This window comes from Phocoena phocoena, chromosome 4 (assembly GCF_963924675.1).
Source record: "Phocoena phocoena chromosome 4, mPhoPho1.1, whole genome shotgun sequence".
NCBI lineage: Eukaryota > Metazoa > Chordata > Mammalia > Artiodactyla > Phocoenidae > Phocoena > Phocoena phocoena.
The window spans coordinates 95,819,982-95,832,933 of NC_089222.1; positions in this window are offsets into that span (position 1 = coordinate 95,819,982).

Here is a 12,952-nt window from a genome sequence, read left to right on the forward strand (position 1 = left end):
TGAAACCTAACAATGTAGAAAATGACTACTCGGGTAACTAGGCACATTCTGATATCAGCCAAGGTCATTTAGTACATCATCCAAGCTTCCTAGATTTTTATTTAAAAATGTATTACAAAATCTAAAGTTTAAAATCTCATTTTTATGCTTTATTTATGAGAGATTGAAAAGTTATCAGTTGCAAAGAAAAGAAATTCAATGTTTGGATTAAACAAAATGTGCCATTTCTGGAAAAATTGCCGTTTTCTTGTCTATTTTTTTTTGCTTCGTACATCTGTGCTTTTGTAAAATAAAAACTAGTTATCATGGCAACTGGAGAATCACATGCACCATCTCAGAGCTAAAATACTCCTTGTTTGAGAAATATTATGTTCACTCTTTATTTGAATCTGTATAATACTACATTCAGAAGAGAAAATATTTTATAGGTACCATATCATAAAACTATTCAGTATATTTTGTTTGTTTCTCAATAAATAACTTATTGTTATTTAAGCAATATATTTAATAGTAGCAATGAAGAAAACCCTGGTATAACAAAAATAAAAGAGATTAAAAATGTAACATTCTAGATGAATCAGATGACAGTTGAAAGACTCTTCCCTTCAATAAGGAGTATAAGTAGTTTTTCTTAATATACTCAAATTATATATATAAAGATATTAAGGAACAATTATAAACTAAACAAAAACGACAAACAGCTCCAATATATGCTATAAAATTGCTACTCATTTTACCATCATTCTATTATTCAAGATGTTTTACATGGCAATTTAAACCACTTTAAACATAAAGGAGAGAGTTATGGATTCAACTTAACCAAATTTCTAGGAGGGAGAGAATAATTCTGACTCTAGGGATGAGTGAACCATGATCCAGAATGCCAAAAGAGACTATTAATCACAGATGATTCCCATGGGCAAGTGGTCCACCCACACCTCCAGGACCCACCACAACAAGTTCAGTGCAGCGTCCCAGCTTCTCATTCCAACTCCAACAGGGTGAGCGCGTGGCCCTCATGCAAGGGGTCTTTCATGTTTAGGATGATGGAGCTGCTTGTGTCATCCATGAATTCCATGTGCACTTGACCAGCTCCTACCAAACATCTATTAGGAGCTTGTCCTGCTCAGCAACTTCTTGCCCCTGACCAGCCTGATCGGCTGCACAAGGCTCATGTTCATGATGGTGGCCCAGTGGAGGTCAAATGGAGTTTAGTCTATTTTCAAACTAGAGAGAAAGAGTAATTCCCTCTCTGAGGAAGGAACAACCCTTCAGGAAACATCCTGAATATGGTACTCTATTCTCATTTAGCCACGATAAAAAGACTGAGGAATGGAAACGAGGATGGAATGGCCACGACACCTAGAATTGTAATGTGATGGACAGCTATGGCCCTGAGGCCAATATGTATATTCTTTAACTGGAAACTGAACACTGAGTTCTTCTTTGAATTAAGTAATTCCTGTTTTACAAGAATATTGCTTGCATATCTCATATTCATTAAAGCCTGTGTATCTTCCATGCAGACTTCCTTCCCTTACCAGGAAAGATGTGCTCCTTGCTTTGCAGCAGTATGGTGCCTGCCTCCATGATCATTTCTATAGGTGTTTTTTTTTTTACCATGCCCTAGGGGTGGCTTATAATTTAAACATTTCAAAATAAATGAATAGTGGGTGTCTTTGCCGAATAATTGGGTGTGTCTTGTTAGGAGAACATTGTAAGAAGGATATTGACAGCCAGGAAATAAATCCCAAAGCTAAGCGTTTTTTCCTCTCATCCCCTGACCTAAATCTTTATAAATCACCAAAGACCGTTACATATTTGAATTGGAGAGAATAATAAAAAAAAATCAACCTTTGTTGCTTGTAAAAGTGGGGGCATTTTTCATCATCTTCTTCCTCTCTTCTGCTTCATCTTCATCTTGTCTTTGTTTCTGTCTACCTTGTCCAGGTGGTATACATCAAACAAAATCCAGGGGAAATAAATCCATAATGCAAGGTTTTTGATACAAGACATACTTAGGAGCTATAACCCAGACAAGTAAAATGACACCAAATAATATTGCTACATAAGTAACATTTATAATTAACATAATTATGTTAAAGATTTCTCACATAGTTAATATATATACTTGTACAAATTAAAATTAAGTGCTTTAGCCAAACCAAGTGTCTTCATGTGTGAACTTTACCCCAAGTCAAGCAATTAGGAATATAAATATTTACAAATCCTGTTCATTTGACAGGACCTGACTAACATCATCAACAACATGATTGTGATCAGCACGGGGATTTATATGTATTAAGTGATTATGTTCCAGAGGCCATGCCAGGCACTTTCCATATATTATTTCATTTAATCTATACCAAACTCTACAGGGATAGTTACTGCGATTGCCCATGTTTCCCAGTTAAGGAACTACTGAAGATGTTAGATAAGTTGCATTAGAACGTAGTTTATATCCGCACGTGTAAGTTAAGCAAAATTATCCTGAGTTGTATCTCTCTCTGGAAGGTAGAAAGGAATTTGGGATAATATAAAAATTTATTTGATAATAACTAAGTGGTGGAAGGGGATGAAATCCAAGTAGGTCCTTAACCAGTGTGAATGCAGGATGATATACCATTGCTTAATTCTGACCCCTCTGTAGTCAATGGTACTGAACTTGGCAACTAAAAGAATGCAGTTATGAACTACTCTCTGCTATCTGCCATAAGAATGCTGGCAATTCTCTTTTTTATTTAAAATTCATCAGAAAAGTTAATCTGTTAATGTCAGTTAAGGTCAATTACAGTAACCAGTGCCTTCTACCTCCAACTGTCCCTTTCCCCAAATCCATCCTTTTGTATGCTGGAGAAGATGACATCATAGTTTGTAATTCATGTTGCCAAATTTCCTCTACAAAAACTAAAATAAGAGTAAATAGAAAATGCTATGTCCTTAATATAGAACACTCTATATTAGGCTACACTCTATATATACTCTCATCAAGTGTTTCAGGTTGTGTAATAATTGTCTTTGTTATTTCATGACAGTTATATATTTGTCTTAGCGCAAAAACCCCAGGAATCATTTGTATTTATCCAATCCAATTTCTCAAAGCAGTTTTTACATATAACATTAATTCAAAGCAATACTAAAAGCTGTCTTGTTAAAATAGACAGATATGATTCCATTGTAAAATACTTGCAAAATTCTGGATAAATGTTAAATTAAAAACCTTTCATTACTCTGTAATGGCCTATATGGGAAAAGAATCTAAAAAAAGAGTTGATATATGTGTATGTATAACTGATTCACTTTGCTGTACACCTGAAACTAACACAATACTGTAAATCAACTATACTCCAATAAAAATAATGAAAAAATACCTTTCAGAGCCTTTAATGTGTTAACTCACTATTAGTTTCAAAACAAACAAACATAAGTTGCTGCATTTCATAGACTAAGTTAGCCATGGATGTCACCAGCCTCCCATTTATTCTCATGGGATGTTTTAAGGACTAATATTCCTTGAAACATATTTTGGGAAACATAGCTCTATGCATACCAATGTAAATATTATTCCCAAAACACATACTATACTTTGAAATAATTTTTCCTTTCCTCATATGATTTCTCCACACCTGGCATATTCTTTTGCTCTCCTGATGTTCCAATTATGCCTGAACTTCTACTCATTCTTTAAGGCCAAGATCAAATATCACATTTTCTATCAATAGTATTTCTTAACTTCTCTGGGCAAAAATAATTCTTAGGATATCTTGAATATGTCTATTATGACTCTTATTTTCATAAAACTTTCTCATCAAATGAATGACAGTTCCATGAGGAGAGGGGGCATTTTTATCTGCCTTAACTGTTAGTATTTTTAATTTTCTAGCCAAAGGAAAGGTTTTTGAGCATAGAATAATATAACCAAGCACCAAACCAGCACTTTGGAGAGAGAGCTCTGGCAACAAAGCTTAAGAGAGATTATGGTTGAGTAACTGGTTAGAAAGTGATCACAGTCATACAAGTAAGAAGTAATGTCAGCCCAAATAAGTGCAGTAACATTAGGAATGGGAAACAGGAACAAAATGTGATTTGATAGATACTTGAGCCACCTCACCGGTAGATTATGAAAATGGGAAAATGATCTGATGGCACAGGACACAGGAAATGGAGAAGTAAAAGATGACTTGATGTTTCCTAGCTGGGTTTCTTGATATTTATTAGTACCAGGGAGTAAAATCCGTAATGTAACTATTACATAGCATCACATATAGGAGAATAAGGACTTTAGAAGAGATACAAGGAAAGGGAAGAGTTGTGAATAGTAGAGATTTATATTTCCACATGTAATCAAAGCAGGGATGAAGAACATCTCAAGGAAGGATACCTCTCTTACAATTTTTCTAAGAGGAGCCCAGGGGTATCCAGAAATAATTTAGAAACCAATGCAAAAGTAGTGATTACAATTACTACAGTTCTGTTCAAGGTTTTACTTTTAATCAATGTATGTTGTTTCCTTTTTTTTTTTTTTTTTTTAATTATTTTGGCCGCACCATGAAGCCTGTGGGATCTTAGTTCCCCAACCAGGGATCGAACCTGTGCCCCCTGCAGTGGGAGTGTGGAGTCCTAACCACTGAACCATCAGGGAAATCCTTGTATGTTGTTTTCTAATCAACGTTTTTTAATTGTTCATATACACAACCATAAAATAATTAAAATGACAATAATAAAATAAGATACTACTTCTGCCCAGGACAAATAATTAGAATGCTAGTCATGTACCTATTTAAATGTAAAACACTTACATTTAATTCAGTTTCATTTTAAAATTTATCCTATTTCCCTACCTTTAAGCATGGAACTAGTGGACATGTGTGCCCTTTGGATCACAAAAGGGAGGAACACATCCTGCACGGACTCTGCCCTCAAACCCAATTATTCACTGAAAATAGACTGAAACCCAGATGAAGTTGGAGTCTGTTGGCTATTACCTGAAGCATGCATTCCTGCTCTCCAGCTTTGGAAAGCAGCTGTCAAAATGCCCTTGGCCTATGTACATGTATGTATGGTGTGTGCAAGAAGCTACAGGCATATATCTTCAGAGCAGCATGACTCTGAACATGCTGAGCATCTCCTTTCCTGACTTGGCCATGTCTAGAGGTGAGAGATCACAGCATACGGGAAATTGCAGTCAGCCTCATGTGAAAGCATCCTCTCTTGTCACTTGCAGAAAGACTGAAATGGTCTTAATAGAAAACTCACTCTAATGAGTAGAAAAATCTCTTTCAATGCTATCTTGTTTAATATAAGTAGTAATTTCTGCTAGTGAACTCAAAGAAATGCATTCTTACAGGAAGTTTAATTTGCCTAATCAAAAGGAAAACTTTAAAAGTATATCTGAATGAATTCCAAATTAATATTGCAACAGTTTTCCTATATTGTTTCTCTAAATTATTTTTTATTTAAAAAACCGTAGATTTGGCTGTCATTATTTTTTGCATATTTCTTCCCATGGCTAAGTGTCCATTGATTCCTAGGACTGTTGTATTTTTAATGTTTATGGTAATTTTTAGTAATGAAAAATGAGAGAATATTCATATTTCTAAAGATTCTGATTCTGTTGGTTAACAAAAGAAAACAATGGTTACATTGTATAGATAAATGATTCTTACTTAGCATTATTTATTGTATTTTCATCACCACATAATCAGAAAACATGAGGAAACTGAAGGTATGGGTCATTCTCCCATTACATGCAATAAATATTTTTAAAAGTATTAATTTTATGAAGTTGTGTTGTACTAATGAGCCTTAATGATGTAGGAGGACTAAACTTCTGCATATTCACTTTTCACTTAGAAAATCACCTTTATGGGATTCTATGAATGAACCTAAGGACCAAAGCTGACACATTTTTAAGGTATAGACTGAACTGCAATAACCTATTAATTTAATTTTTAAATTAATAAAAAATGAAGGAAATGAAAGTACTCAGGTTTAATTAATGTACCAGGCTCTCAGTATATAGGTTTTGAATGAAAGGAAGTAGCAGCCAACTTGTGAGTGTTTTAAATTTGGGGCTCAAGAATTAGACTTTTGTTTTACAAAGATGTGTGCAGATTTTTCAAGCAGGGTCTGACATGAACAAAATACATTTTAGGAAGATTAATCAGGCAATGCATTATGCAATGGATTGTATTACCAAGAGTCTAGAGGGATGGAGTTCAATTAGCAGACAATTGCAATAGCCTTGGGATGATCTGATGGTGGCTTTGATTAAAGTAGAAGAGGGTTGGTCTGGAAGAGAGTAAAGGACAGTTATGTAAAACTCCATGAGGGAAAACTGGCAGGCCTTAATAAATGACTAGAAAAGAGAATATGGGTTGAGAATGAGACAGAAACATAGATCAACTGACTCATCATCAATTGAGCCTTATCCTGATGTAGGACTCTTGGAGAAGCATATTCAAATGTGTGACTCAATTATTTTTTTTTTGGTGGAATTATGGTGTTTGTAGGAAAAGAGCTCATGGAAAACAAATGAAGAAGTCAGACATGAATTTTGGGTAACAAGACAAAAATCTACCCTCCTGAAGAAAATATTCCAACAAAGTCTTGCTGCTCAAGCACTGACTTTATCTCCCAGCCTCTACAGAAATGATCAAGCAATGCACATTCCTCCAAACTTTTTTATTTTTGAATTTTAATTTATTTACTTTTTTATACAGTAGGTTCTTATTAGTCATAAATTTTATACACATCAGTGTATACATGTCAATCCCAATCGCCCAATTCATCACACCACCATCCCCAACCCCCTGCAGCTTTTCCCCCTTGGTGTCCATATGTTTGTTATCTACATTTGTGTCTCAACTTCTACCATGCAAACAGGTTCATCTGTACCATTTTTCTAGGTTCCACATACATGCATTAATATACGATATTTGTTTTTCTCTTTCTGACTTACTTCACTCTGTATGACAGTCTCTAGATGCATCCACATCTCAAGAAATGACTCAATTTCGTTCCTTTTTATGGCTGAGTAATATTCCATTGTATATATGTACCACACTTCTTTATCCATTCGTATGTTGATGGGGATTTAAGTTGCTTCCATGACCTGGCTATTGTAAATAGTGCTGCAATGAACATTGAGGTGCATGTATCTTTTTGAATTATGGTTTTCTCTGAGTATATACCCAGTAGTGGGAATGCTGGGTCCTATGGTAATTCTATTATTAGTTTATTAAGGAACCTCCATACTGTTCTCCAAAGTGGCTGTATCAATTTACATTCCCACCAACAGTGCAAGAGGGTTCCCTTTTCTCCACACCCTCTCCGTTTGTAGATTTTCTGATGAAGCCCATTATAACTGGTGTGAGGTGATACCTCACTGTAGGTTTGATTTGCATTTCTCTAATAATTAGTGCTATTGAGCAGCTTTTCATGTACTTCTTGGCCATTTGTATGTCTTCTTTGGAGAAATGTCTATTTAGGTCTTCTGCCCATTTTTTAATTGGGTTATTTCTTTAATATTGAGGTGCATGAGCTGTTTATATATTTTGGAGATTAATCCTTTGTCCGTTGATATGATTGCAAATATTTTCTCCTATTCTGAGGGTTGTCTTTTTGTCTTATTTATGGTTTCCTTTGCTGTGCATAAGCTTTGAAGTTTCATTAGATCCCATTTGTTTATTTTCGTTTTTATTTCCATTACTAAAGGAGGTGGATCAAAAAAGATCTTGCTGTGATTTATGTCAAAGAGTGTTCTTCCTATGTTTTCCTCTATGAGTTTTATAGTGTTCCATCTTACATTTAGGTCTCTAATCCATTTTGAGTTTATTTTTGTGTTTGGTGTTAGGGAGTCTTCTAATTTCATTCTTTTACATGTAGCTGTCCAGTTATCCCAGCACCACTTATTGAAGGGACTGTCTTTTCTCTATTGTATATCCTTGCCCCCTTTGTCATAGATTAGTTGACCATAGATGTGTAAGTTAATCTCTGGGCTTTCTATCTTGTTCCATTGATCTATGTTTCTGTTTTTGTGTCAGTACCATATTGTCTTGATTACTGTAGCTTTCTGGTATAGTCTGAAGTCAGGCAGTCTGATTCCTCCAGCTCCGTTTTTTCTCTCAAGACTGCTTTGGCTACTTGGGGTCTTTTGTGTCTCCATACAAATTTTAAGATTTTTAGTTCTAGTTCTGTAAAAAATGCCATTGGTAATTTGACAGGGATTGCATTGAATCTGTAGATTACTTTGGGTAGTATAGTCATTTTCACAATATTGATGCTTCCAATCCAAGAACATGGTATATCTCTCCATCTGTTGGTATCAACTTTAATTTCTTTCATCAGTGTCTTATAGTTTTCTGCATACAGGTATTTTGTCTCCCTAGGTAGGTTTATTCCTAGGTATTTTACTCTTTTTGTTGCAATGGTAAATGGGAGTGTTTCCTTAATTTTCTTTCAGATTTTTCATCATCAGTGTATAAGAATGCAAGAGATTTCTGTGCATTAATTTTGTATCCTGCAACTTTACCAAATTCATTGATTAGCTCTAGTAGTTTTCTGGTGGCATCTTTAGGATTCTCTATGTATAGTATCATGTCATCTGCAAACAGTAACAGTTTTACTTTTTCTTTTCTTATTTGTATTCCTTTTATTTCTTTTTCTTCTCTGATTGCCGTGGCTAGGACTTACAAAACTATGTTGAATAATAGTGGTGAGAGTGGACATCCATGTCTTGTTCCTGATCTTAGGGGAAATTCTTTCAGTTTTTCACCATTGAGAATGATGCTTGCTGTGGGTTTGTCATATAAGGCCTTTATTATGTTGAGGTAGGTTCCCTCTATGCCCACTTTCTAGAGAGTTTTTATCATAAATGTGTTGAATTTTGTCAAAAGCTTTTTCTGCATCTATTGAGATGATCATATCGCTTTTATTCTTCAGTTTGTTAATGTGGAGTATCACATTGATTGATTTGCATATATTGAAGAATCCTTGCATCCCTGGGATAAATCTCACTTGATCATGGTGTATGATTCTTTTAATGTGTAGTTGGATTCCGTTTGTTAGCATTCTGTTGAGGATTTTTGCATCTATATTCATCAGTGATATTGGTCTGTAATTTTCTTTTTTTGTAGTATCTTTGTCTGGTTTTGGTATCAAGGTGATGGTGGCCTCATAGAATGAGTTTGGGAGTGTTCCTTCCTCTGCAATTTTTTGTAAGAGTTTGAGAAGGATGGGTGTTAGCTCTTCTCTAAATGTTTGATAGAATTCACCTGTGAAGCCATCTGGTCCTGGACTTTTGTTTGTTGGAATTTTTTTTTTTTTTTTTTTTGTAGTACACAGGCCTCTCACTGTTGTGGCTTCTACCGTTGTGGAGCACAGGCTCCAGACGTGCAGGCTCAGTGGACATGGCTCACGGGCCCAGCTGCTTCGCGGCATGTGGGATCTTCCTGGACCAGGGCATGAACCCACGTCCCCTGCATCGGCAGGCAGACTCTCAACCACTGCACCACTAGGGAAGCCCTGTTGAAAGAGTTTTAATCACTGTTTCAATTTCATTACTTGTGATTGGTCTGTTCATATTTTCTGTTTCTTCCTGGCTCAGTCTTGGAAGGTTATACCTTTCTACAGATTTGTCTATTTCTTCCAGGTTGTCCATTTTATTGGCATAGAGTTGCTTGTAGTAGTCTCTTAAGATGCTTTCTATTTCTACAGTGTCTGTTGTAACTTCTCCTTTTTCTTTTCTAATTTTATTGATTTGAGTCCTCTCCCTCTTTTCCTTGATGAATCTGGCTAATGGCTTATCAATTTTGTTTATCTTCTCAAAGAACCAGCTTTTAGTTTTATTGATCTTTGCTATTGTTTTCTATGTTTCTATTTCATTTATTTCTGATCTGATCTTTATGATTTCTTTTCTTCTGCTAACTTTGGGTTTTGTTTGTTCTTCTTTCTCTAGTTCCTTCAGGTATAAGGTTAGGTTGTTTATTTGAGATTTTTCTTGTTTCCTGAGGTAGGCTTGTATAGCTATAAACTTCCTGCTTAGAACTGCTTTTGCTGCATCCCATAGGTTTTGGATCGTCGTGTTTTCATTGTCATTTGTCTCTAGATATTTTTTGATTTTGTCTTAGATTTCTTCAGTGATGTCTTGGTTATTTAGTAATGTATTGTTTAGCCTCCATGTGTTTGTGTTTTTTTCCCTGTAATTCATTTCTAATCTCATAGCATTGTGGTCAGAAAAGATGCTTGATATGATTTCAATTTTCTTAAATTTACTGAGGCTTGATTTGTGACCCAAGATGTGGTCTATCCTGGAGAATGTTCCATGTGCACTTGAGAAGAAAGGGTAATCTGTTTTTGGATGTAATGTTCTATAAGTATCAATTAAATCTATCTGGTCTATTTTGTCATTTAAAGCTTCTGTTTCCTTATTTATTTTCATTTTGTATGATCTGTCCATTTTTATAAGTGAGGTATTAAAGTCCCCCACTATTATTGTGTTACTGTCGATTTCCTCTTTTATAGCTGTTAGCAGTTGCCTATGTACTGAGGTGCTCCTATGTTGGGTGCATATATATTTATAATTGTTATATCTTCTTCTTGGATTGATCCCTTGATCATTATGTAGTGTTTTTCCTTGTCTCTTGTTACCTTCTTTATTTCAAAGTCTATTTTGTCTTATACGAGAATTGCTACTCCAGCTTTCTTTTGATTTCCATTTGCATGGAATATCTTTTTCCATTCCCTCGCTTTCAGTCTGTATGTGTCCCTAGGTCTGAAGTTGGTCTCTTGTAGACAGCATATATATGGGTCTTGTTTTTGTATCCATTCACCTAGTCTATGTCTTTTTGTTGGAGCATTTAATCCATTTACATTTAAGGTAATTACTGATATGTATGTTCTTATTGCAATTTTGTTGTTTTTGATTAGTTTTTGTAGGTCTTTTTTTCTTACCTTCCTCTTTTGCTCTCTTCTCTTGTGATATGATGACTAACTTTAATGCTGTGTTTGGATTCCTTATCCTTTTTTTGTGTTTGTATCTGTTGAAGGGTTTTGGTTTTCTGTTACCATGAGGTTTTGACATAGCAGTCTATATATATACAAGATTGTTTTAACTTGATGGTCTTTTAATTTCAAATGCATTTCCAATATTCTGCATTTTTACTCTTGTCTTCTTATGATTGCTTGTTGATATGATATTTGTGTGTGGATGATATCCTACTTTTACTTTATGTTTGTCTTTACTGGTAAGCTTTTCCATTCAGACTTTTCTTGTCTTTAGTTGTGGCATTTTCATTTCTACCTAGAGAAGTTCCTTTAGAATTTGTTGCAAAGCTTGTCTGGTTGTGCTGTATTCTCTTAGCTTTTGCTTTTCTGTAGAGCTTTTGATTTCTCCATCGAATCTGAATGAGATCTTTGATGGGTAGAGTAATCTTGGTTGTAGGTTCTTCACCTTCATCAGTTTAAGTATATCGTGTCACTCCCTTCTGGCTTGTATAGTTTCTGCTGAGACATCAACTGTCAACCTTATGGGAGTTCCCTTGTATTTTTCATTTTTCCCTTGCTGCTTTCAATAATTTTTCTTTGTCTTTAATTTTTGCCAATTTGATTACTGTGTCTCGGCGTGTTTCTCCTTGGGTTTATCCTGTATGGGACTCACTGTGCTTCCTGGACTTGGGTGGCCATTTCCTTTCCCATGTTAGGGAAGTTTTCAACTATAATCTCTTCAAATATTTTCTCAGGTCCTTTCTCTCTCTCTTCTCCTGTTGGAACCCCTATAATGTGAATGTTGTTGCGTTTCATGTTGCCCCAGAGGTCTCTTAGGCTGTCTTCATTTCTTTTCATTCTTGTTTCTTTATTCTGTTCCACAGCAGTGAATTCTACCATTCTGTCTTCCAGGTCACTTATCCGTTCTTTTGCCTCAGTTATTCTGCTACTGATTCCTTCTTGTGTAGTTTTCATTTCAGTTATTGTATTGTTCATCTCTGTTTGTTTGTTCTTTAATTCTTCTAGGTCTTTGTTAAACATTTCTTGCATCTTCTCGATCTTTGCGTCCATTCTTTTTCTGATGTCCTGTATCATGTTCACTATCATTATTCTGAATTCCTTTTCTGGAATGTTGCCTATCTCCACTTCATTTCATTGTTTTTCTGGGGTTTTATCTTGTTCCTTCATCTGGTACATAGCCCTCTGCCTCTTCATCTTGTATATCTTTCTGTGAATGTGGTTTTTGTTCCACAGGCTTCAGGATTGTAGTTCTTCTTGCTTCTGCTCCAAATTTTATTTATAGAATAACTCCAGCTCCACCATCTAGTTATGTCTTCCATTGAAAGAGGAAATGTTCAGTCATCACCTTTACATTTCTCTGGAGGGGAGGAAAATTCTCTCTTTTTTCCACAACCCTTTACTGAATGCTCACCAAGAGAGAAAAAGTGATTTACCTGATTGATTTTTAAATAGAGAAAAGGAAATACAACTTTTGGACTCAAGCCTTTTATAGTTTTCTATCTTTAAGAGCAGCCTGCTCTTAACTTAGACTCCTTCTCCTCTCCTTTGCAGTAACTAGGGGTCCCTAAATGAAAGAAATATCTACATTCATTAAGAGTTCCCTGTTACTGAGCAGGTGTATTTAATTAAGGGTGCAGAGAGTGTTAGACAGCCAGCTTGTGTCAGCAGATCTAGTCTCCTTTTGGTATCAGGTTTACAACTAATACAATTAATAGTTTGATCTCCTTATCTGATTCCTTTGTCCATTTCTGTTTATTTAGAATTTTGGAGGAATCCCTCAGCCCCAACACACCCCCACACACAAAATCATTATAACATTCTTTCCTCAAACTTCTATAATATTGAATATAATCTAATGTAGCTAAGTTAGTTACCATTCTGAGTCTCTTTTCTTACTACCAAGAGTAACTACTACTGGTATCTCATTTATTGACCAAGCCCTCTT